Source organism: Hyperolius riggenbachi, chromosome 7 (assembly GCF_040937935.1).
Source record: "Hyperolius riggenbachi isolate aHypRig1 chromosome 7, aHypRig1.pri, whole genome shotgun sequence".
Classification (NCBI taxonomy): domain Eukaryota; kingdom Metazoa; phylum Chordata; class Amphibia; order Anura; family Hyperoliidae; genus Hyperolius; species Hyperolius riggenbachi.
The window spans coordinates 297039636-297067313 of NC_090652.1; the positions used below are offsets into that span (position 1 = coordinate 297039636).

The 27678-nt window shown below is 45.0% G+C and overlaps 1 protein-coding gene across 3 annotated transcripts in view; it reads right to left on the reverse strand.

Annotated features, from left to right (window-relative positions):
• ASIC4 (acid sensing ion channel subunit family member 4) overlaps window positions 1–27678 on the reverse strand; it is a 949912-nt gene that overhangs the window by 585851 nt on the left and 336383 nt on the right. For all 3 annotated transcript variants that reach the window (XM_068246014.1, XM_068246013.1, XM_068246015.1), the window contains one exon: window positions 6101–6145. The gene's annotated coding sequence lies outside the window, so the exon portion shown is untranslated. The remainder of the gene's footprint in view (window positions 1–6100; window positions 6146–27678) is intronic.

The following is a 27678-nucleotide window of genomic DNA, read 5'->3' on the forward strand; positions in this document are numbered from 1 at the left end:
ACATTCATGTCACTTTTGTATCTTAGCACGGAGGCATATTTTAGCAATACACTTCTGCGCATGTGAACGCTTTGGCCACAGGAAGTGAATGTCACTTCCTGTTTGGCTGCCAGCCAGCCGGGGATTACCACGTGCTAACCTGTTTTTGGTGGTGCGGTGTGGTCAATGCACCGAAACCACTGCTGCCAAACCGCAGTGTGAAGCCGGCCTTAGGCCTCTTTCACAGTGCGACGTTAAAGTCGCACGTTAGAAAATGTTTTAACGCAGAGTAATGCACAGCAAAACTAAGTCTGTGCGACATTCACAGTGCACACATTGCTGTGTGTGTAAGGTGTAGCATTATTAGAAAGTGCTGCATGCTGTGCGTTATACACGTTATTAGCTACGGTGGACTGTTTGCACATGCTCAGAACTAACTTGGAAGCATACGTTTCACTGCTTGTATGCTGCACTGTATGCGACAATAACGGGCATTAAGTTGAGGTACAATTTTTCAGGGACGTTGCATTGTAAGCTTGCGGTGCGACTTTAACGTCGCATCAAACTGCAACGTCTCACTGTGAAAGAGACCCTAAAGTCTTATGCTAGGTACACACCAGCAATTTCCCGCCAGATCGACAGGTCGAACTAATAATTTCCGACATAACATAACGGGAACGATTTTCAGATCCCTACTGCGCAAAATCCAGTTATCTATCAGAGCAGATTGAACATGTGTGTAATTACCATGTGTACATTTGAGGCAAAGGATCAGCAGGACAGCCAGGCAATTCACATTGTTAAAAGATACCCGAGGTGACGTGTGACATGATGAGATAGACATGTGTATGTACAGTGCCTAGCACACACATGACATAACTAGGATGTGGTCCTTTTTTTCTTTCTCTGCCTGAAAGAGCTAAATATCAGGTATGTACGTGGCTGACTCAGTCCTGACTCAGAAAGGAAGGGAAGTGACTACAGTGTGACCCTCGCTGATAAGAAATTCCAACTATAATACACTTTCCTAGCATAAAATGGCTTCTGAGAGCAAGAAAGAGATAAAAAAGGGGTCAATAGATTTTAGCTCTGGCATACTTCAATGAATGTGTCATTGAGCAAAAACAATAAAAGAGTTAAAACATAAAAGGAGATTTAAACATAAAATAAAACTGTGGAATATCTTAAAAAAATCATTTTTAGGAGAAGGAAGATAGATACAATTGTTTATTTCATTCGTTTAATTTCGCCACGGGTGTCCCTTAAAATGGAAATCAATATGGCAGCCTTCATATCACTCTAAGTTCAGGTGTCCTATTCTTCTTTTTCTGCCTGAAAAAGCTAAACTTTCAGGCATGCAAGTGACAGTTTCTCCAGTCAGGACTTATTATATGGTAACCCTCACTGATACAGAATTACAGCTATAACACTCTTGCCTGGAAGAAATCATCATCTGATCGATTGCTGGGGATAGATTAAAAGAAAATGTCAATGGTTCATATACTTTAGCTTCTGGGGGCACTGAAAGACTGTATCAGTCATATGAGATAATGAAACATTAAACCTACTTTTTTAGGTTTTAAATAAGAAAATAAAAATTATTCTCAGGAGTAGGAGGATAAATACAATTGTTAATTAAAGGTAACCTAAATCGGCAAAAAAAACCTAGTTTAACTTACCTGGGGTTTCTACCAGCCCCCTGCAACCGCCTTGTGCCGGCGCTGTCACTGAACAATCCTCCACAGTGCCCTTCTTTCATTTGACCCTGGTCTGTGTGACTCCTGATTGCACTCCTGTGGACGGGGCCTGCGCAGTACGGGGAATCTTTACTGCGCATTCTCAGAGCACTCCCGATGACTGGAGCACGATCGAGGAGGACAGGGCCGTGCATGCACAGTGGCTGCCAACTCCCCAAGTTGCCCGGCTGAAAGAGGGGCGCTGCGGGACACAGGAGAATCGTTCAGTGATGGTGCAGTCACAGGGCGGCTGCAGGGGGCTGGTAGAAACAACAGGTAAGTTAAAGTGTAACTGTCAGGCATAAAATAAAAAATCAATTCTTTATTTTTATCTGGTAAACAAGTAATGAGGATGCTAACCAGGCAATCTAAAAGTTAAAATCTCTATTACTTTTCTTTTTGATAAATGATCATTCCTCAGTTTACCTGATTCTTATTTGGTACACACAAAATTTGGTACACAAAAAGGAAGTTGCAGGGCATGCTGTTTTTTTTTTGCTTTTCTACTTCCCCTTGGACTTAACTAATGCAGCCTAATTGGCTGAAGCCTCTTTCCTTCCTGTTTTCCCCTCAGACACCGCTGTTCCTCTCTGATTGACCAATATTTATCATGCTGAGACAATGCACTTTCTATAGTGGAGGGCGGGCACTGCATACACAATTAGGCAGAGGAGAGTAAGAGAGGAAATGACATCAGGATTGGCTTCAAAATAGCCACAGTTAAAATGGGAAATGCTAAGAAGTATTTTCTCTTTTTTTATTGTAGAAAAATCACTAAAATCAAAACGTGGGCAGTGCAAACATATGTTATGTAAGTAGAGCAAGTATTTATCTACTTATATATGTGGTTTTTTTTTCTGGGATAGTGTGGCTGACAGCTCCTCTTTAAACTCGTATTTTTTTTTTGCTGATTAAGGTTTCCTTTAAGCCCATTCCCAATACGCTCCTAGAATATTGCAAGTGGTGCTCAGTTCCTCTGCAGGGCTAAGTATTAGCCTGTGTATTAATGAGCATTAGCAGCACAGTCTCACGGTTTCTCTCCCAACTGAGGAGCGGTTAAGCAGCGACGTTCTTTATTGTCTACCTTTTTCCCCAGGAAGCACGCTTGGTTTGATTTGCAGTTCTGCACAGGTGATAAATATGCCATGAATGAGACGATTATATTTTTGAAACTGTCACTAAAACAATTTCTAATTAAGACGGAGTATGAGGAAGGACATAATTAACAGGAGCCTGCAGATGGTAAAAGGTTTTCACAGTTCTTGGAATGTTCTCCGGTGTTGGAGGAAGACACCGAGTTAGCAGACTGCCTGCCTCTGCTTACTGCCAACAGTTCAGTCACTTCCACACTGTCGCTGGAGGGAAAGGAAGGAGACTGCGGGGTGAAGTGAGAGGAAGGCGGTGAGGGACGAGTTTTCTGTGAAACAGACGAGCAGAAGGGGAAAAACAAAATCTATACAACTGAAAATGAAACCTAAGTTGCAGGTGACCTTTCCTCTTTCATTAAGCTGCTCTCTCTGGCCAACTGTCACCATCTTTAGTCATGTGATGCTAGTGGTGATAGTCTATAACCAGACACCAACAGATAAGTGTCCTGCACTCGGAGATTCCTGCAGACAGAAGTAAAGTTTTGGTAGAACACTGCATTGGAGGTGAAAAGAGTGCTTAGACTGGTTAGCAAACCAGGGGCTTGATTCACTAAGCTGCGCTGCTAGAGCAGCAGGGAGTGTTATAATCCCCTGCACACGCTATGCAGCCATAGCATGCAAAGGTAAATTATGCTGTGCTCAGATAGTTTAAAGAGTGCTTCGTCACACTTAACGAGTGCTCCAGTCCACTGAACCCGCCCGGAGCCCGGTGGGTCCAATAGCTTCAAAGTACGATATTCCTGCACTTGACAAGTGACAGTCAGGTTATTGGGCCAAACGGGGCACTGACCGGAAATCCATGGCATAGAAGGTCTTGGAGAAGAGCTCCTGCTCAGCCACCAGATAATAACATCATATACCGGCAATCTTTCGCAAGTTTACGGCTACACTCTGGCTGCCTGTCACTTTGCCTTCAGCACTGTACCCTTTGCTGACTCGGAAATGGTGATGAAAGACAAGCTGAGCAATATCAGGCTCAATAACCAAGAAGGCACAGAAATCGTGGATGATGAGGCCTTCTGCACTTCCCTGAGCAGATTATAAAGGGCATCTCAACATGCCAGATGACCCTTACCACCATTACAACTACACTGGAGGAGGTGCGGATGGACGTCTCCCCCCCCCCCCGGGCAGATATACAGACCCTTCGTGCCAGGGTCTTGGAGACCAAGCATCGCATTGGCACACCGGAGGACCAGGTGCGCCCTTTGCAATGAGATGCAGCACCGACCTAACAAGAGCTCAAAGCGGTATGTGAATTTCAAGAAGACCTTGAGAATAGAAAACACAGGTCCAATGTACATATTGTCTGCCTGCCAGAGGAAGCTGAAAGCAGCTCTCTTGACAACTTTACCGAGAAGCTCGTTGTTGACCTATTTAGCAGACCCTCATTTTCAGAAGCCTTTATTGTGGAAAGGGCCCATAGGACCTCCCCTAAAGTACCACCACCAGGATCCCCAATCCAACACCAACACTTGCTACTAGCTGGCTGCCACAGTATGCCTTGTGGCATGTTGTGTAATTCAGAAAGGATCTTGGCCAAAGAACAAATGATGCATTATACGTGCAATATGGCACGTTACGAATAGGTCCTTCGTTCCAATGGATTACATGCTACCTACACCCCCTATACTCATGGCCGGTTCTAGACTTTCTTTCTTTTTAGAGGTTCTTGCCTGTGGCAACCCCCCCCCCCCCCCCCATTTGGAATGATCGCACAGCACTCAACAATTTACTCTGCTTCATTTAATGTTCTCACGTAACTTGCTGCAGCTCAGCACAATAGCACACTGGCTGGCTGTGAGTCTGTGACAAACTGCTCACCCTCAGCCACTCCATTCCTCCTTAATCAGGACAGCAGTGCCACCTCCTCCCTCCTGCTGTGCAAGTCAAATGACACACTGCTGTTCTCCTGCCTCCCCCCTCCTCACTCACTGTCAGACTTCTCACACAGCACAATAAGCTGCCTTTTCTCAAATGATGCTCTCCTGCCTCCCCCATCCTCACTCACTGTCATTCTCCTCACACAGCACAAACATGCTGCCCCTGTAATCTCTGTGCCTGATGCAAATGTTTCACCTTGCTTCATGAGAGAACCGGCCCTGCCTATACTACAGACACCCAGTATAAAGTCCACAAGGACCAGCACACTCAGGGATTTCTTCCAAAACTCATAGAAATCTTTATTACAAAATCTTCAATACCATAAACATTCAAATACATGAGCCCTCACAGGGACAATCCAGCAATACGATAACCACCAAAGACAGTCAATGTCCATCAAAAGCCTAGTCCCCAAGCAGATAGAGTATTTATAGCAGTCGGGTAGACAAAGGTCACCATCATACAGAAAGTCCAAACATCGCGGCTGGCAGACACCGGCCAAGAGCTGTTTTGGGCGTACAGCACGTCTTCAAGCCAAGTAAAGTGCACAACAAACACACAACTGACATTCTGCTTAAATACCCAAGAGCACCAATCACAAAACAGTAACACATTTAAAACATCCAATCAGGATGAATCTTACCCCTGGAGGACCTGATGGGAGACTGAGCAACCAGTAACAGCCATGTGACCCAAGGTAATAGTTATTGATGGGATCAGGGAGGCAGAACCCCTTCACAATGAATCTCTCAACATCCGGAAGAGTCTATATGGCAATGCTACTTACTAAAGTGTAGTGGTCAAGGGCTCTCAGCCTCTGACACGGTAGACCAGGGTTCAAACCCTGGCCAGGGCCAACACCCATGTAGCAAACGTAACTTTTGTTATTTTTACTATCCAAGTTATCACATCAAAAATCCGCCTTCCGCAATAACGTGCGCATGAAAACACCAAATACCGTCAAAAAAACGTAATGCGCAAACGTGCAAAAACAGCCACGTCACATCGCAACGTGTACAAGCGTGCATGCAGATAACTGCATCCAAGCAACGCGCTCATGCACACAACTGCATCCGAGCAACGCGTGCACACGCAAAACGGCCGCGCCAAATCGTAATGCGTACCAGCAAGCGGAAAATGACACAATATAGTGTTCTATCCTACAACACAAAAATATGTCTAAGCAGCCCTGATGACCAAAAAATAAGTCATAGAGTTCTACATTCCCTTATTCCCAATCATGGTCCTAAGAGCTAGTGAGACTCAATTCTCAACATACGATTGGGAGGAGCTCCCCACATCCAAACCGGAATGGAGACAGCCACATCAATTGGTAAATCACCACATACATACCAACCCAAATCGATCAATCCTGGTCATACAGCATCCCAGCAGCACCTACAAAGAGCAATGCAATAATATATTAAAAACACAGAAAATAAAAGAAAGGTAAAAAAATCAAGCGAGAAAATTACTATTCATATTAGTTTATGTACATCATATTCACGGTTCAATCCTCGGGGATGTAGAATATTCAAGCGTTTAATCCAACGGGCTTCTGCTTTTAATAACAATCTCTCTCTATCACCCCCCACCCCCACAACTGCGCTACTGTGTGGTGTTTTCTCCACAAAGGGCTTAATTCACTAACCGGCGCTAAGCCGGTTGATGTCCCCTAAGTGTTAGTGTGCGCAAACCACATTTGAAACAATCCCGCTCACTGCGCGCACAGCGCGGGTAATAGTGCGCACTGCTGACCCTTAAAAGTCGCATCTGGTGCGACGAAAATGGTGCATTGGGTGCCCGTTAAGCAGCGCTATGATGCACCACTTTGAAGGCAACCGATGCGCCATTTTCGTTGCACCAGGTGCGACTTTCAAGGGCCAGCGGGTGCAACGTTATCGTCGCACCGCGCACTAATATCGGCGCACCCGTACTGCGCGCGCAGTGCACGGGGCTGCGCGCAAAGTAGGTTTGCGCACACTAGCGGCCAAAAAAGGCTTTTCACACCGCCGCTAACACTTTGCGCCGGTTAGTGAATCAAGCCCAAAGTGTGCAGGAAATGTCAGCTCAATCTTTTTATCCCATTAGTTGACTTATGTGAGGAGATCCTATCCTTCACCCTTTGAGTGGTCTCCCCAACATAAAGCAGTCCACATATGTTATACAGTATACTACAAACTTAGAATTACAATCAAATCTACCTCTTATCGGAACAGGTTTACCACTCACAGGGTGCGGTACAGAACCCCCTTTCCACACATTATTACACTGGGCACAAGAAAGACAGGGGAAAGTCCCCTGTTGTCCCTGAGGGTTTTCACGTTCCCTCCGATATCCGATCTAACTAATCTATCCCTAATCGATGGAGCACATTGGTAAGAAAAAAAAGGGGGGGGGGGCTGCATCCTGGCACCCTACTCAACCCTAGCCATGATGTTTGGACTTTTTATATGATGGTGACCTTTGTCTACCCGACTGTTATAAATACTCCGTCCGCTTGGGGACTAGGCTTTTGATGGACATTGACCGTCTTTGGCGATTATCGTATTGCTGGATTGTCCCTGTGACGGCTCACGTATTTTAATGTTTATGATGTTGAAGATTTTGTAATAAAGATTTCTATGAGTTTGGAAGAAATCCCTGAGTGTGCTGGTCCTTGTGGACTTTATACTTGGTGTCCGACCTGGTGCTCTGGCGGACTGACCTTGCACCTCAGCTTATGCTGTGGGGAATGCGGCCTGGAGACCACACTTGGACATTTATACTACAGACACCGTCACTGTTTCTGCATTGCTGAACTACTGGTTGAGATATGGGTGTGTGGGGCAGGCAATCTCCGCACTTGTTTCCATAATGGTGCATTATGTCTGATAATTTGCATTGTTTACTGGATACTCACTGCAAAAAAGTATAATGTATTGCTGAGTGTTTAAAGAGACACTGAAGCGAGACTAAATCTCGCTTCAGGTCTTATATATAGCAGGGGCACGTGTGCCCCTGCTACAACGCCGCTATCCCGCGGCTTAACGGGGGTCCCTTCACCCCCAACCCACCCCCCGCAAAAGTTGGTCGGAAAATGGTCGCTGGTAATCTTCTTCCTGGAGGCAGGGCTAACGGCTGCAGCCCTGCCTCCCAGCGCGTCTATCAGACGCGCATCGCCGCCTCTCCCCCGCCCCTCTCAGTGAAGGAAGACTGAGAGGGGCGGGGGAGAGGCGGAGATACGCGTCTGACAGACGCGCATGGGGCAGGGCTGCGGCGGTTAGCCCTGCCCCAACCAGGAAGCGCTCCCCCGCTGCACGGAGGGGGTTTGGGGGGACAGGGACCCCCGTTAAGCCGCGCTATAGCGGCGTTTTAGCAGGGGCACGCATGCCCCTGCTAGCTATGAGGTCTGAAGCGAGATCTATTCTCGCCTCAGACTCTCTTTAAAGCGGTATTGTCACCATAAAAATCAAATTTCAAAAGCAACTGGTCTGAGTGTATTAAGTGATAAAGATGCTAATCCTGCACTCAAAACTTGCAAAAAATGTTCTGCTGTTATGGTTTGTAGTTATGACATACTTTAGGAGCACTGGCCCTAGTGCCAAACAGTGCCAAAGAGTTTAATGCTTGGAAGTTCTTTTTATCTATAATATATTCCTCCTCTTCCATTTATTTCCCTGCCTCAGAAACACCCTCTGATTACTTGTGTTTACAAGCAAGGCTGAGGTGACTTAGTGATTGAATATGTAAATAAAAAAAGGCAGTGCAGGTGTTAGTATACACCTTAGTGGGAGTGTCTGAAGACTCTGGGAGGAGGGCAGCTAATGAATACACAATGAGCAAGAGAAGGGAGGGGGGAAAACAAGAGTCAGGGAGGATATGATGTCAGCATTAGCTTGGCAAGATGGCCACTGCCTAGAATAGGATTTTCTGCTTTTCCTTTATATAATTCACAGGAATCATTACGTGGATAGCACAATACATCTGTTATGTAAGTAGAAGTAGTATTTATCTACTTATATATATGTGTTTTTTATTTCTAGGTTAGCATGGGTGTCAGGAACCCTGAACACACAATAAAAAGTGGAATCTGAACTTACCTGGGCTTCCTCTCCCCTCCCGTAGCCTGTGAGGTCCCTCGGGGGCATCCTCTGGGTCCCTTCCATTCTCCTGACTCCGGTAGCGCATGGCTTGGCAGGGAGTCGCTGTTTTTTTTTTTTTTTTTACATTAAAGTCACAAAATAAGTAAGCTTTGTGAATCAACCCCATTCAGGGGTGTAACTAGAGGGGAGCAGCAGATCAGGTGTCTTATGGCTACACTTGTTATGGGTGTGAAGATCCTGATGGCCACACTTGTTTAATGACCCTTGTGAGATGGGCCCTCAGGCTGTGAAGAGCACCAAGGGGAGCCAAGGGAACATTGTGGAGGTATCAAAGTTTTGCTGATGGGCCCCATGAATTGTAGTTACGGCACTGACCCCACTGTCTCAAAATTTTGGTTATTGACCAAATATTTCCATCTCTGGTTGGAAGCAGAAAGTTTTATTTTGCAACCAGATCACAGAAGGACACAACATTACGAAAGGCAAAAGAAAATCACTCAAAGCTCCCCCAGATGGGGAGCCTAGCTGGTCTGTAAGCTGAGTTAGTATTTATGAGGATGCTCCTTGCCAGCTTTCCAGGAGCTGGTGACATCGTGGAGGCTTCACTAGCTGGTTGTAGGACTGCTGTGGCCTACTGCTCAGAATCCCGCTGACAGTTGTCCCCGCTGTCACCTGCACTCGATGCCTCTCCTGGGCACTCGGCCTGGAATAAGTCTGGAGGCGTGCGGTGCTGGGAGGTTACTGGTGCTGATTAGACAAGCTGCAGACAGATTTATGCTGAGAGAATGATGTTCTCCATACATTGATTTATGCCATCACACCTGGGAGACAGCAGGAGCCAGAAGTTAAGTTCGGGAAGTTACAAGTAAATAACTTTGTACTGCACAACTGCAGACCACCTCTGCAATCGCTATGGACACTCGATTGTGAGCCACTTTACTGCGGTTCTGAAAACCCTTCAGTTTGTTGAAACAAATTCTAGATGTCTTCTAGACAGAGCCTAGGTTCTCAACATGGTGCTTGTACCCCAGGGGGGACTTTAGTGCAAAGCAGGAAATGTAGGCGTCTGCAGCTAGTGGACAATTTGGGCGCCCCGTAGGCTCTAACACACACACTTCCCTGTAGTGTCTCAGTCCCGCAGAGTCTTGGGTCCCCTCCGCTGGGCCCCTGCCAGCTCCAAAAGATCTGTGACTGGAACTCCAGTCATGCGTAGTACAAATGCATGGTCTTGTCGGCAGGTCTCCTTGATCACGCTCCCATCAACGCTCTGCACATGTGCGGTTCTCAAAAGAATTAACCGTACATGCGCATAGCACTCCCAGCAACAAAAGCGCAATTGAGGAGACACCATGCAAACGCGGCAGGCAATGTACATCTTATAAGTATGTGTACACATGTGTTTAAAATTTTACTATATTAACAGTAGAGGCCCTTTCACTATCTACATACCTCCCAACTTTTTGAGATGAGAAAGAGGGACACTTAAGCCACTCCCCTGCCACACCCCTGATCACGCCCCCATCACACCCCTAGTCACGCATACCATAAAGATTTCATAAGAAAAATGTGTTATTTTATACTTCAAACCACCCCGGTCATTTCTATCCTGGTTCATTTTCCTTCATATTAACATTTTAAAATCCTACTAATATAATAAACGGGAAAGTTCGGATGTTTTGATGTTTGGATGTTTGTTACTCAATCACGGAAAAATGGCTTAACGGATTTGAATGAAATTTGGCACACACATAGTACTTTACCTGGAATAAAGTATAGGATACTTTTTATTCCCATAACCAAAAAGGGGGCGGAGACAAATACAAATTTCACTGGAAAATGTAAACTGCAGCCATTCTTACACTGCTAATGGTAGGGTTCTCAAACTTTGCACAGTTGGTTACTGGGTGACTGGGATTAATATTCAGAAAGGTGGGTGGAGTCTATAAAAGCCAATCAAAATTAACCTATTGATTTTCAAGGGGAATATTTACATTGCTGCCATTCTTGCACTGTTAATGGCACAAGCCTCAAACCTGGTACAGTTGATCATTACGTGACTAGGGTTCAATTTCAGAAAGGGGGTGGAGCCACAAACAGTCAATTAGATTTGTTTCATTCCAATGCAAATTATTGATGCCAAACACTGCAAAGCTCACAAACTTGGTAATTTAGTAATTGATTAATTGTGTGTTAGGGTTAGAAAAGTAGGCACAGCCAACCCCAGCCAAATACATAAGCGGGCAACGCCGGGCCATAAGTGGGCAGAGACAAATACAAATTTTACTGGGAAAATGTAAACAGCAGCCATTCTTACACTGTTAATGATAGGGTTCTCAAACTTTGCACAGTTGGTTACTCGGTGACTGGGGTTAATATTCAGAAAAGTGGGTGGAGCCTACAAAAAGGCAATCAAAAATTACCTATTGATTTTTCAGGGGAGTATTTCATTGCTGCCATTCTTGCACTGTTAATGGCACAAGCCTCAAACCTGGTACAGTTGATCATTGGGTGACTGGGGTTTAAATTTATAAAAGGGGGTGGGGCCACAAACAGCCAATATGATTTGTTTCATTTTAATGCAGGTTATTGATGCCAAAGACCGCAAAGCTCACAAACTTGGTCATTGAGTAATTGATTAATTATGTGTTAGGGTTAGGAAAAGTGGGCACAGCCAGCACCTGCAAACTACATAATCGGGCAATGCCGGGTCATCAGTAGGCGGAAACAAATGCAAATTTCACTGAGAAAATGTAAACTGCAGCAATTCTTACACTTTTAATGGTAGGGTTCTCAAACTTTGCACAATTGGTCACTGGGTGACTGGGATTAATATTCAGAGAAGTGGGTGGAGCCTACAAAAGCCAATCAAAATTCACCTATTGATTTTCAAGGGGAATATGTAATTGCTACCATTTTTGCACTGTTAATGGCACAAGCCTTAAACTTGGTACAGTTGGTCATTGGGTGACTGGGGTTAAAATTCAGACAAAGGGGTGTAGCCACAAACAGCCAATCAGATTTGTTTAATCTCAATGCAAATTATTGATGCCAAAGACCGCAAAGCTCACAAACTTGGTTATTGAGTAATTGTGTGTTAGGGTTAGAAATAGTAGGCGGAGCCAACACCAGCCAAATACATACCTGAACAATGTTGGGAAATAAGTGGGTGGAGAAAAATACAAATGTCATTGCGCAAATGTAAACTGCAGCCATTCTTACACTGTTAATGGTAGGGTTCTCAAACTTTGCACAGTTGGTCACTGAGTGACTGGGATTAATATTCATAAAAGTGGGTGGAGCCTATAAAAGCCAATCAAAATCCACCTATTGATTTTAAAGGGGAATATTTAATTGCAGCTATTCTTGCACTGTTAATCACCTGTACCTGATGCAGTTGGCCATTGGGTGATTGGGGTTCAAATTCAGAAAAGGGGTGGAGCCACATCCAATCAGATTAATTTTATTTCATTGCAAATTATTGATGCCAAAGACCGCAAAGCTCACATACTTGGTCATTAAGTAATTGTGTGTTAGGGTTAGGAAAAGTGGGCAGAGCCAACACTAGCCAAATACATACCCGGGCAACGTCGGGCGTCCAGCTAGTTAGTAAAATATTAATTTAAAGGATGAGAATAAAGTTTAGAGTCAATCAAACACATTTTTAGTAGAGAAATATATATATTTACATAGAAAGAGGGACAAAGTCCTAAAAGAGAGACAAATGAGGTGGAAAGAGGGACAGAGGCACAGGGATCCCAAAGAGGGACTGTCCCTCCAAAAGAGGGACAGTTGTGAGCTATGTTGGGAGCTATGCTATATCATCTGTTTCATTCATCAATTCTTCAGAATGTCGACCGATCTTTTCAGCGCTTGCTTTTCCTCACCAAAACACATTTCCTTCTGTGTATAGACAAATGACAGTCCTAGATTGGCCTACAATCCATTCTCCTCTAATCTGAGAGTACTATTTTGAATTTCTTTACCTGCTCAATTCCTTCAGTCTAGACTTTTGACCTTATGTTTTCTGATGCTGAGATGCACATGTTTGACGTTTGCAGAGTGAGCTCCTGTTTGCTCTCGTATTCCTCTGCAGCGCCCTTTCTCTTGCTTTATTACTTTTTTCTACCACCTATTTCCATTCTGGATTAAACCCCAATTCTCATCTTTCTGGTTGTATGAAATCACAAACTTTCTCAGCAGCATTGTTACCATTTTTTTTAATACAATTTTCTATTCTACCAACTGTAGTAACATCCCCTGATATTTCTGAGTTTCAGCTGCTAATTCACTTATGAATACCGAGGAAAGACCTATTTTCATCCTTCACTGCATAGTTTGAATGGTATCTCCTTTGTTGTGTTCCTTGCTATTTTCTTATAAGCAAGATCTGTTGATTATTTTTTAACTTGACCAAAAACTGGTCAAGGGGAGCGAAGGACACATTTGCATCCCTCATTGGATATTGCCTGCAGGAACTACTGGAGGGGAAGGGCCGCAGCACATTTGCCCCTCCCACTGTCCTGTGTTCCCAATGGATGGCGCACCACTTGTCTTACAGCACACAACCACAATCTACCCAACAGTCCTTTATGATCAACTGGTAGATAGCGATCAGCGCATTGCGCACCACTGACTATTTAACGGTTTCCCTCTACTGAGGTAAGTAACCATTTTTTTGTATCCGTTTCAGGTGCACTTTAATTTTGTAAAAGAATGATATGATAAGCTGTGTGTCTTGACTAGAGATGTCGCGAACTGTTGGCCGGCGAACGGTTCCAGGCGAACTTCGGGGGTTCGCGTTCGCCTACCAAACGCGAACTTTCCCGGAAGTTCGATTCGCCCCATAAAGCTCTATTGAGCAAATTTTGACTCTTTTTTACAGCCAGCAGACACATTATTGCCATACACACTGCTCTCAATGCTGGAGGCCCACCCCCCCTCAAAGTAAGGTCCTTATACTGCCTACACTAATTAGTTAAGGGACAGCTGCTACACACTCTGCTAGGGAGATTTTAATTAGCCTGTTTGTGGGTCCCTCCCTCCACCCTTCTACATATTCCCTCCTCACTCCTACCGGAGGGAGGAGGGTCTCATCTGCCAGGGAATTCCAGTATTTCAAAAACCAGCTTATATACCATGATAGGGATTTGAACCCAGGCCTCAGTGTATGGTAGGCACCTAACATATCCATTGTACCACCAACACTACTAGCTGAAAGTAGCTGAAAGTAGCTGAAAGTAGCTGAAAGTAGCCTAGCATGTACCATTTATGCTTAATGCAAGAGAAAAATTAGACAAGACAAATAACATTTATATCACACTTTTCTCCTGGCAGACTCAAAGCACCAGAGCTGCAGCCACTAGGGCACACTCTATATAGGCAGTAGCACAGATATGTAGCCAGACATGGCCTTGTATTTTGTGTTCAACAGTTGTCAAGAGAAAAATTAGACAAGATAGCAGTGTTAGGAAGACTTGCCTAAGGTCTCCTACTGAATAGGTGCTGGCTTACTGAACAGACAAAGACGAGATTCAAACTCTGGTCTCCTGTGTCAGAGGCAGAGCCATTCACCATTACACCATGCAGCCACTGCTTACAGACATGTAGCCAGACATGGCCTTGTATTTTGTGTTCAACAGTTGTCAAGAGAAAAATTAGACAAGATAGCAGTGTTAGGAAGACTTGCCTAAGGTCTCCGACTGAATAGGTGCTGGCTTACATTACAGAACAGACAGAAACGAAATTCGAACTCTGGTCTCCTGTGTCAGAGGCAGAGCCATTCACCATTACACCATCCAGCCACTGCTTACAGACATGTAGCCAGACATGGCCTTGTATTTTGTGTTCAACAGTTGTCCAAAGAGAACCCCAGATAGCCAGGTAGATTCATCTCTCTCTCTCTCTCTCTCTCTCTCTCTCTCTTTCGGAGGTTCGCGACATCTCTAGTCTTGACAGATACTGGTATAATCAATAAAACAAGAAGTATGAAATACCTTAACCTTCCTGGTGTTATGATTATTTCTGGATTTAGGGTCTAAAAGCCATGCAATTTTTTGACAAGCTTTTAGACCCTAAAAACATGAAAAAAAACAAACAAACTACACTACAGAGAGATCTACAGCAGCCCATGCATTTAACTCACTCAGGCACGGAATTACTGCTCTGAGCTGCAGATTTCCATCCTGAGCCTGACCCGGGATTACCGCTAAGTAGGTTAAAGGGAACCTGAAGCGAGTAAAATTATCTCAAATAAACACCTGATGTAGCTGCAAATGAATATTACATACTTACCTCGCTGTTCAGTTCCTCTCAGAGGCTCCCCATTTTCTTCTTACAGTGATCCCTTCCAGTTCTGAAAAGATTTTGTCAGGGCTGAAATATACCAGTTGCTGTCATTTATATATCAGCAGCTGTCAGTTACAACTGAATATGCAAGGTAATGTCCATGTTTCCCTATGGCTCAAGTGGGCGATTTTACAGTTTAACAGTGTGCTGACCAGGAAGCCGTTATGGGGTAATGGTCATTTTCAAAATGGAGGGCAGAGAATTCCATTGATGACAGTGGACAAACAGGACACAAGAGATGAGAAAGAGATTGAGGAGTAGACTACACAGGAGGTAAGTATGACGTGTTTATGTTTATTTTGACTTCTAAGTTTCAGTTCAGGTTCTCTTTAAGATCAGTTTAAAAAAGGGAGGAAGCGCTGGACTTACTTCCCCAGGAATGACAAAATATGGCTCGTTCATAGAAAAACAACTTTAATTGGGCAACTTCACTTTGCTTTGCAACATGTTTCGTGGGCAAAAACACTTCTTCAGGCCATACATATACATGGGAGTGTCTGAAATCTGGTCTCTGTAGGCTCGGCGCCTCTGTGACTTGACAGATACGTATACAGTATGCAAAAGAAATGCCTATTTATTATCCCTTTCAGGCCTTACAGACAGCTCCCCAGAAAGCTAACTTTTTTGAAGGCGCATCAAGATCTGATGACAACCCTGTCTGTGACGTGCGCTGCAGATAACTGTCTAATCTTACAGAGCCAACACAGAGCGGAGCGGGACCAGCCTGAAAGTGATTATATGTTATGTACATAAATCTGAAGTCCTACGCAGTCCAATGTATCTCTAACCACCAGGAATATTAGTAGTTTATGAGCGAGTAAGAATTTACAGCAACCAAAATCACTACGGGAGACGTCAGACAGCAGAGCCATGAATCATCTGACCCGGATATCAGATCATTGCTGGCTCCCGCTTCCCCACGCCATACATTATATATAACCATGCACAGGGTTCAGCCAATACCCAGCTGCTGTAACACACCTTAAAAATTAATTTCTGAATCACTCCTCTGTTCTCTGACATTTCCCTTAACTTCATAAAAAACGACATGGATTAACAGCCTCTGTGAGTTATAGAAAGGAGAACCTCGATTGTTAAAATCAACCTGTCACGCCATACAAAATGCCGCTCTGGCTCTACTGATTTAGCTTGGGGTGTTTATAAGTGCTTTCTAAAATTCTTAAAGTAGTACTCCAGGAGCCCGCGTAAAGGCACGGCTGCATAGTGCATTTATAGTGGATTTGTCATACATTCAACACCCTTTAAAATGAGACCTTCAAAAATAGTGTTCAGCATCAGGAGCGAGGCAGAGGCTGGGGAGGCACCAGCTTCTGGGCACACAGCACTGAGGGTGGCCCCCCTCTCGGGCCAGCTAATGCAGAGTCGCGAGCGCAGCGTGCTCTAGTCACCAGTCCGGATCCCTCCCCAGCCCTGTCTCTCATACTGTCTCTGTTCTATGACTCCCTCTAGTGGCACTGGCTATCTATACTGGGAAGGGGAGCTGTTAAAACCGGGGAAAAATCTGTCTATGCTGGGGAGGGGGGCTACTTAATACTAGGGGCACACCTGACTAGCCGAGTCCGGTAAAAACGGCAGTAGAAATTTGGGCATCGTCATAGGGCAAATCGCTGCCAAAGGCCGTCCAAAGACGGAGCCCAAATTACGGTAAAAACAGCGTAATTCAGTCGCTAGCAATAGCTGGAGGCCAAATCACGTCTTTCCCCAGTGTCAATGGCAGCCTGGAGGGGGAATAGTAATTTACGCCGCCGGGAGTATTGCAGGAGCAGGGTGAGCCATTTTTTGGCTTTAACCTGTGCCCAAATCTCCCAGCGCCTTAATAGCATGCATGCTATTATCTTGTAGAAAGATAAAAGGTCACTGAGAGCCCAGTATAGTGTCAGTATAGTGTAGTATGTACTGGAAATGTGGATGTGAAAATGTAAGTATAATTTAATACTCACAAACCAGGATTACCATCCAGGCAACCACTGTAAGGGCAGGTGGGGAGAATTAGACCTGTCCCCACTCAGGATTAAGAAGTCGCTTTCTGTAGATCCGAAAAAAAGGGGCCAAATCCCCTCCCCCAGGGGTGGACTCAGTAGCTGTGCAGTTGTACAGAGGTGCCAGAAGAGTAAGGGCTGGTTCACACGGTCGCTTGGCAGCGTTTACCGCCAAGCGTTCGGGACTTGAATGGGAGCGTTTAGCATCACGCGATTCCCGGCGGTTACCGGCGATTGTACAAACGCTGTGTTCTGATCCCCATTTAACTTGTCACTTCGGCCGGCCCCAGAAGCAGCATGCAACGTCCAGGGCCGGCTCGTCGTCGCTGCTTCATGTCCCCCTGCAAGGACGAGAAACGCTGATCGTGACGGGAAGCCAACGATCGCCGTACCGCCGCCCTCGAACAAGACGTCACAGGACGACACGGCTTCCCAGCCGCCTTAACGCCGCCTGTTTGAATCAGCCCTAAAAGAAGTAAATTAAAAAGTTTAAAATGAAGTGGGCAGTGGTGGACTTACCACTTTAATGCAGACACAACATTTTTTACAATAAAAATAGTTTATTTACATACTCCAGAAGTGTGCAACGTGTTTGGGGGGTATATCCCACTTCCTCAGGCAATACAAAGGGAGCATTTAACCCATGCAGGACTGTATCCTAGCTTAGCTGTGTGTACACAGAGGCGCTAAGCTAGGATACAGACTTGCATGAGTTATCAGCCATAAAATCAGCCAGTTATCAGCCATATCATGCTTTATCAGCCATAAAATCAAATTCCAGTTACATACGGCTCTGTGTTATTATGCAGTCTACAAACTGACCCTGCATTGTAAGAGTTCCAATATAATCATAAATGTTTCTGCTATAATAAATCTTATCTCTATTTGGTACATTGCCAAGGTGAAGGAAGCTTGTTGTCTCCCCTATCACAATCCTGCCCCTCACTGGTTGGCTGAGGGCAGTTCAGTGTGACACAAGGCTGGGAAGGGAAATACAGCTCCCCCTCTGCAGAAGCTGCTGAAAAACAATGTATGTTGTGCTCACATGTGTTTACAAAGCAAGCAAGATAGGACAGGGCAGTTTCTAAGACAAAAAGGGTAAGGGAGGGAATGACATCAGGATTGGCTTCAGTCAGAGGTAGTAAAGATGGAAAATGCCAGGAACAGTTTTCTCTTTATTTACTGGTACTATATAAAATTCACAGAAATCAAAATGTGGACAGTACAATACATACAGTATGTTATGTAAGTAGAACAAGTATTTACCTACTATCCTGGGATAGTATGGCTGTCTCTGCTGCTTTAAAGGATACCACAACTGAAATGTGACATAATGAGATAGACATGTTTATGTACAGTGCCTAGCACACAAATAACTATGCTGTGTTCCTTTTTTTTCTTTCTCTCTCTGAAAGTGTTAAATATCAGGTATGTAAGTGGCTGACTCAGTCTTGACACAGACAGGAAGTGACTACAGTGTGACCCTCACTGATAAGAAATTCCTCTTTTTATCTCTTTCTTGCTCTCAGAAGCCATTTTCTGCAAGGAAAGTATTTTATAGGTGGAATTTCTTATCAGGGAGGGTCACACTGTAGTCACTTCCTGTCTGAGTCAGGACTGAGTCAGCCACTTACATACCTGATATTTAACTCTTTCAGGCACAGAAAGAAAAAAATGAACACAGCATAGGTATTTGTGTGCTAGGCACTGTATATACACATGTCTATCTCAACATGTCACATGTCAGTTGTGGTATCCTTTAAAGCAAAACTTTCTTTACAGAGTAACTAAACTTTATGTTATAAAATGTCTGCCTCATCTGGAACAGCACTAAGATTTATATAAACCTGCCTGTTTATGAAAAGCAATCTGCTCACCTTTGTGGACTGATTTATGGGTTAGCCTGGCCCCCTCCCCTTTTCCCACTGTGACATCACACCATGCTGAAGCTCTGGCCTTGCAACGCCTCTTGAGAAATGATGTTTGGAGAGGAGAGGTGCAGGAAGGCATCGCTCAAAGCCCTTAGAACATTTTTCCTCGGCACGTCTTCGAGAGGTGGGGAGCTGAGCAAAATCAGGACAATTGTCAGTTCCACACGGAACACTGAGCCACTTCGTAGTGTTCAGGCTTCCTGGGCTCTGGACAGTGTAATGGCCCATACTCACGGGCTACAATTGTCACCGCAACACGCGGCGGGCGCGTGTTGCGGAGACAGGTCGCCCGTGAGTATGAGGCGCAACACGGGCGCGCACCCTGAACCGTCGCTCGTCGCTGCTGTCGCCAGGCGATTGGCGCGGTCAATCACCCGGCGACAGTTGCAACTTTGCCGCAACTGTCGCTAGTCCGCGTGTGTATGCGGACTAGCGACAGCAACATAATTGAAAATCCACGGCACTTCCGGCGAGGGGGAGGAACGTCGGCGACAGCTTCCGTCGCACAGCTGATCCCTCTTGTACGCGGAGGGACCTGGCGACGAGCTGTCGCCTGCCTGTCGCGCACACGATCATGTGTGCTGGCGACAGGCCACAAATGTAGCCCGTGAATATGGGCCATAAGGCAGGGCTGCCATCAACTCCCAACCCCCCTCTCCCAACATGCTGGCATTAGTGGAAAAGAAAATGAAAAATGGGGAGAGCAGGTATGTTTCGTGGGCCCTCCCCATGCCCACCCCGCTCCCCCCACTCTCCTCTGTCCCCCTCCGTTAGTCAGCAGAGACCCCCGAACTTACTTCCGGGATGGGGTGATCGCGGCTTACAACAGGCGCTGCCCGGCAAAGTGTAGGGAGTTCTCTGCACAGGCGAACTACGTAGTTTTGACATCTGCAACTGCGCAGAGCGCTCCCGGACACGTGAATGTGTACAAGGAGACGCTTAGTTAGGCAGCACAAGCGCAGTATGCTGCGGAAACCCCGACCCGGAAATAAGTTGGGGGGAGGGGGGACTGGTCAAAGTCCAGGGAAAGATGGGTGTTGCAAAATACAGGGATATTCTTGAGCAAGACTCGTGTCAGTCTTCCAGTCATTTGAAACTGGGACAAATATTAATCTTCCAGCAGGAAAATGACCCAACGCATACTGCTAAGCAACACTTCAGTGGTTTAAAGAGACTCTGTAGCAAAAAAAAAACATACCTTGGGGGGGACTCACCTCGGGAGGGGAAAGCCTTAGAATACCGATGAGGCTTCCCCATCCCTGTAGCTGTAGGCAGTTCAGCGCTGGCTACCATGAAGCGTCCGCAATCCTCCCCGACAAGCACTGATTTATATACCTTGCCGGGATCCAGCGCAGGCGCAGTGTGCGGCTCTTCCTTCGGGTAAGGCAGAAATGGCCGAACCCGATCGTATCTGCTCTACTGCGCAGGCACAAGAGGGCTCGCGCCTGCGCAGTAGAATGGATCGATCAGGTTCGGCTATTTCCGCCTTAACCCAAAGGGAGATCCGCTAGTGCGCCTGCGCTGGATACCGGGAGGTAAATATTTACATCACCGCACTTTGGGGGCTGCAGCTGGACAACAGAGGGACAGAGAAGAACAGGGGAAGCTTCGTTTAGGATCCAGAGGCTTCCCTCTCACGAGGTAAGAACCCCAGGGGACTTTTTTTTCCATTACAGGTTTTCTTTAAGGGGAAACATTTAAATGTGTTGGAATGTACTAGTCAAAGCCCAGACCTCAATACAAAAGAGAATCTGTGGTTAGACCTGAAGATTGATGTTCACAAGCAAAAACAGTCCAACATAAAGTAGATGGAGCAATTTTGCCTCAAGGAATGAGCAAATCTCCCAGTGGCAAGATGCGGCAAGCTCATAGAAACTTATCCAAAGAGACTTGCATGTGTAATTGCCGCAAAAGGTTTCCCCTACAAAGTACTGACTTTAGGGGGGGGTGAATAGTTCTGCATGATGAAGTTTTCAGTTGTGTTACCCCATTTGTTGTTTGTGTCACAACAAACCAAACAATCCATCTTAAAAGTTGTAGTTGCAGTGAAATGGTGCAAACTTTTAAACAATCCAAAAAATTAATTCCAGGTTGCGATGCAACAAAACATGGGAGGTGTAGGGAGAGTTAGAGTGAATACTTTTGCAAGGCACTGTAGATTCCAAATCTCAAATAAATTCTAAAACTTCATAGATTCTGGAAATTGACTAGTTTGAAAGAAGCTCTTTCTCTAGTATAGTTCTTTATTTAAAGTGGCATGGAACTTAGCATTTCCTCTTTGCGCTAAGATTATTTACAGCATAAAATCTACTACCAAAAAAGATAAAAAAAAATTGTAGCAGAACAGCATTCAAACAGTTACACACAGCACTTTGTTCTTCAGTGGAAAGCGCCTTGCTTCAGTGGGCAGCTTCTGTCCGCATCCAAAGAGATGATAACATTATCTTTTGTTTTCTTTCCTTTGTCAGATACATTTAGTAAACACTGGCAAATTGTCAAAACTGAGCTGAGAAGCAGAAAGAGCTGAAAAGTGATCACTAAATAGATTTTAATATGCAGTGGGCTTGATTCACTAACCGTTAAGGCTTTGCACGTGCAAACTATGGTGCTAAGTAGTTTGCACGGGCAAAGCTGTTCGCGTGCGCTTCGTTTGCGCGATAACCCGTGACTACGTGTGCTAAGTCTCCTTAGCACATGAAGTCATTGCTTAACACGCTAGTTTGCATGCGAAGCGTTGCGCACAAAACTTTACGCGTGCAAACTCTTATGCGCATATTAGGTTGTGAAGGGGCAGTTTGCACGTGCTAAGGGGCTTTTCACTGGCGTGCTAACACTTAGCACGCTTTAGTGAATCAAGCCCCTTCTAAATCCAGCAGCTATGCAATAAAATGCAATGGCAGCTTTCAGAGCAGATAAACTGTACTTTGGGAACTTGTAATTTGTAGACAGACAATATTACTTGTGCACAAAAGCAAATGATAACTGTATGGGTGATAAAAGGTAGCAAAACACTTTCTTACAGAAAGTTATGTCAGTGTTTTATACTTTTATCCCACTTTAAGACTTTTTTTAAATAGTGACAGTATTTGTCCATTCATGTTCTTCTGCAGTACGGATACTGTGTGAGATTTTTTTTTTTATCCACGCTTTAGCCTGAAGTATGGGCTGATGCCACTGTGTATACAGGACAGGTACACTTTGTGAAACCCAAGTGTGAAACTCTTGTTCCTTCCTCTAGTTCAATAATCTCAGCTGCACGCCTGGCTGAGCAACTTATGAAAGATAGATAGATCTTTGTAGCGATAGCAGAGCAGACATCGGAGCAATAAAAAATAAATAAAAAACACATATTATGCCCGGCGCTGCAGATTCATCACAGTGACTGTAAGTAAATCAATATTTTAACATAATAATCCTCATTTATTTTTGGTTGAATAGTTGTCCTTTAAATCAAAGTTCTGCTGCGCAGATAAATCCCGGTGTGACCTTCTGAACCCGGCGAGGAAGGTTTAAGATGATGATTACAGCTTGTAGCGTCTTGTCATTTGGAGGGGTGCCATTTAAAGAGGGATGGCACATGGGCAGGCTCTTAAATCAATGGGAATTTGGTCTGATTTCTCTCCAAGGACAAGATGTGAAGCCAAAGTTTTCTGAGTCGAGGGAAAGAACACAGTGGGGTATTCCGTGCCAAAGACACATTGGGGCTTATGTAATAATATCACGATGGAGTCAATTCATAAAGAATATGAGGGCTCTCAGCTTACGTGGCATCACAGTGCATGGGTACATCCCCCAAAAGTGTGTTTTTTTTTTGCAGAGGGGTTACAAATCACGTACTGCTGTTACTATGAGATGGAGCACAAGGGAACGGGAAATGCATGCAACACGTGAAACCAGTATCATAACCTGCTCTGCATGTGCCCCCCGCCTGGCACCCTATACCTGGCTATCTATATTGGGGTTATCTATACCTGGATATCTATACTGGAGTTTGGGGACACCTTTACCTGGTGATCTATACTTGGGGCACCTATACTTGGCTACCTATAATGGGAGCACCTTTGCCTGACTACCTATGCTAGGGGCACCTATACCTGGCTACCTATACTGGGGGCACCTATACCTGAATACATATACTGGGGTAACCTATACCAGGCTACCGATACTGGGGGCACCTATACCTGGCTACCTATACTGGGGGCACCTATACCTGAGTACATATACTGGGGTAACCTATACCAGGCTACCTATACTGGGAGAACCTATACCTGGCTATCTATACTATGGACACCTATACCATGCTACCTACAGTGGGGGCACCTATGCCTGGATACATATACTGGTGAACCTATACCAGGCTACCTACCTATACTAGGTGCACCTATACCTGGATATCTATACGGCGGGCACTAATACCTGGCTACCTATACTGGGGGCACTAATATCTAGCTACCTATACTGGGGGTACCTATACCTGGCTATCTATACTGGGGGCACCATTACCTGGCTACTTATACTAGGGGCACTTATACCTTAATACATATACTGAGATGACCTATACCAGGCTACCTATACTGGGAGAGCCTATACCTAGCTTTCTATACTAGGGACACCTATACCAGGCTACCTATAGTGGGGGCACCTATGCCTGGATACATATACTGGTGAACCTATACCAGGCTACCTATACTAGGGGCACCTATACCTGGACATCTATACTGTGGGCACTAATACTTGGCTACCTATACTGGGGGCACTAATATATAGCTAACTATACTGGGGGCACCAATACCTGGCTACCTATACTAGGGGTACCTATAACTGAATACATATACTGGGGTAACCTATACCAGGCTACCTATACTGGGAGAACATATACAAGGGATACCTATACCAGGCTACCTACAGTGGGGGCACCTATACCTGGATACATATACTGGGGAACCTATGCCAGGATACCTATACTAGGGGCACCTATAACTGAATACATATACTGGGGTAACCTATACCAGGCTACCTATACTGGGAGAACATATACTAGGGACACCTTTTAGCAGACTACCTACAGTGGGGGCACCTATACCTGGATATCTATACTGGGGGCACTAATATCTAGCTACCTATAATAGGGGCCCCTATGCCTGGCTCTCTATACTGGGGGCATCTATACCCTCTCGCTTCAGTTGTCCTTTGTGGTCAACACATTTTTGAGCAAAGAAAGCGGTTGTCTCTGCTGTTGCACTATGCTTTGAAGAAGAATATTTACCCCAAAACAGGCAACGGAGACCCTTGAGAGGGTGAGAAAGCTGCAGACAGGAGTGCCCCAGGCAGCGCTATAATCTCTCGGTCTTCCCTGCCAGCGAACGGCAAATGTTATCTCGCGGGGGCTGTAATAACATTCAGGCTCCCTTCTCATTCAATCAATGGGTCATTTAGGAACATGTTTTACTTCCCTTCTTTAAAGAGAAATGATTGCAGTAAATCTTCGGCTGAGCAGGGATCTCCTTACCAATTGTGGCTGAATGTGACAAATTGCTATCATGTATATAAGCTAATTGTGTGTCAGAGCCTAGCCCCCCCCGCCATTGTGCCGAGCAGCAGAATATTGCAGGCTTAATAGAGAATCGCAGTGAAGGCAATGCACAGGATCCTCAGCACAAGCTAATGTTATGCTTAGGGGCTTGATTTATACAAGGTTGGCAGATTTGTCTGTGTCCACTGCTATTCACTGGCAACATTTATCAGTGATCACTGCAAGGCCGGATTCCTGCCCGCGGACTCTGGTGGCCAAAGGGAATGCATGCATGAGGATAGTGTGCGTTTCAGGTGTGGGTCCCAGGAATGTATGGAAAAGTAGGACTGCAAATAGGAGAAGGGGTCACTGTGTGGAAAAAGTAGAGCTACCACCCAGGTGAGGCTTCCCCTATCCTCCTGTGTAGCCCAAATCCATACCTCCCAACTTCTTGAGATGAGAAAGAGGGACACTTAAGCCACGCCCCTGCCACACCCCTGATCACGCTGCCGCGACACCCCTAGTCACTCATACCATAAACGGTTAAGAAGAATATGTTTTATAAATCAAACCACACTGGTCCTTTCTATCCTGGTTCATTCTCCTTCATATTAACATTTTAAAATTAGTAATATATCAAGTTAAAGGATGGGAATAAAGTTTAAAGAGCTTTTTAGTAGATATATATATATATTTACATAGAAAGAGGGACAAATGTGGAGGAAAGAGGGACAGAGGGACAGGGCTCCCAAAGAGGGACTGTCCCTCCAAAAGAGGGACAGTTGGGAACTATGCAAATCCAGCACTGGCACCCCCTGAAAATCTCGTTGTTAAGCTTGTCAGTGGATGCACACCATCACACTAGCACTTGCAGCACATGCTGATATGTACCTTTGGGATCCAACACAGATGTAGTACCGTCTTCCCTCTCGGCCTCTGGTGGAAACAGCCAAGCTCTATTCAGGTCCGATCTGCGCACTAATTCCACCGGAGCCTCAGGTGGAAGATGGTACTGCGTCTGCACTGGATCGTAAAGGTAAATATTGCCATCTGCTGCTGTCCAGGGGTCCCGGTGATGGATCTGTGCTGCACAGGAAGGGGGGAGCCTCATTAGGATCCAGAGGCTTTCCCCTCCTGAGGTAAGTATCCCTCAAGGGCTCTTTTCTTCCCTTTGTTGCTCATTCACACTAAATGCTTTGAAATGCAATAAAATGCATGTAATAACACATTCATTTGTTAGTGAGTTTTTGTGGTTTTCATTGCGTGTTTCCAGGCATTTCTATGAGTTTCACTGCCTTGTCAAACCTCTGTGACATAGAGGGAATAATGCTGCCTTATATACAGTAGCTATAGGAAGTGTCTCTGATGCTGAAACCAGGATAGTTAACACAAACATTGGTATCCTGAATCATGTGCTACATACTTTGATATGTCACTACAGGGCCTCTTTAAGGTTGTCTGCTCAATCCATTGTTCACCCTTTACAAAGAAAACCTGACCACAGAGCGGAGAATAGGCAGGCAGCCCTAAGTAAACTGCTCTCTGCAGCTTAATGCTCTTATTATAGAGGATTTAGGGCCCATTCATAATGATTATAAATATAGGAGAAAAATCGATAGTGCACTATAATTACATTATTGATTTACAGCTACCGTTAAAGCTTTCCGTGGAGAAAAATGTAAAAGTACAGTGATCCTCTTAAAGGCAATTTAAGGCAACAAGTAAACCCAATCTATCACTTGTTTATGCCATCCAGGAAACAATGCAGTGATGCTACTATAAGAAAGTCTGAGGGGAACATAAATGCTGCCAGGCTGCCTCTCAGCGTAAGAACAGGACGGTTTTTTGGGAAGGCCCCAAAGGCCAGGGCCTTGGGCGGCTGCAGCCCAAGAGGGCACCTGGACATGAAATAGGGGTTACTACATATGAAAGGGGGTTGCAAATGGGGAGAAACACATGAAAACTGAAGCTGATGCCCAAGGGAGTAGTACATGACAGAGGGGCTGCAGTACATATTGTAGATTTTATACATGGAGGAGGGAGCTGCACATGGAATGGGAGGGGCACCGCTGCACATGGGAACTCCATGGGAACGAGGCCTAGGGGCAGAAAAAGTATAAATCCGGCCTTACATAAGAAGGAAGCAGGAGCGTAACTGCAAATCTTTGATGGGCCCCCTTAATCTTCACACCCCTTCATTTGCCTCCCCTTGGTGACCCTCACAGCCTGGGGGTCCATCTTATAAGGGTCATAAACCGTTTATTTAAACAGTCCACAGAACCCCTTTAATCAGTGTTGGCAGTATTTGTGAAACCTTTCCTCTTCCTGGTCTGCTTTCTGAAATTTATCACAGGAGTTGACATCTTTAGAACTGTCAGGTGATCTCTGCAGAATGTTCATTTACGGGGAGTTCTAAAGCCAGTAGAAAAGATCTTTGGTCTCCCAGAATGCTCGGGGGGGGGGGGGGGGTATGAAAATTCCACATAATAAACAGCCTGAGCTAAGCCTCACTGGGAGGGCGGGGCTACATACAAATATACAGCTACAGTATATATAGACATTGGAAGCATTTCTATTGCTGAAACCAGGAAAAGTTAGATAAAAGAGGGTACCCTGAATAATTTACTGCATTCTACTATATGTCACTACAGTGCCTCTTTAAAGTGGTATGAAACTCAACATTTCCTCTTCTATAAGATTATTTACAGCATAAAATATGCTACCACAAAAATTTGCAGCAGAACAGCATTCAAGCAGTTCAACACAGCACTTTCTTCTTCAGTGGAAGGCTCCTTGCTTCAGTGCGCAGCTTCTGGCCCATCCAAAAAGGTGATAACCTTATCTTTTGTTTCCATTTCTTTGTCAGCTACATTTAGTAAACATGAGCAAACTGAGAAAACTGAGCTGTACTGACCTAAGAAGCAGAAAGAGCTGAAAAGTGATCACTAGATTTTAATATACAAATACAGCAGCTTTGCAATAAATTGCAATGGCCGCTTTCAGAGCAGATAAACTGTACTTTGGGAATTTGTCATTTGTAAACGGGCAATATTACTTG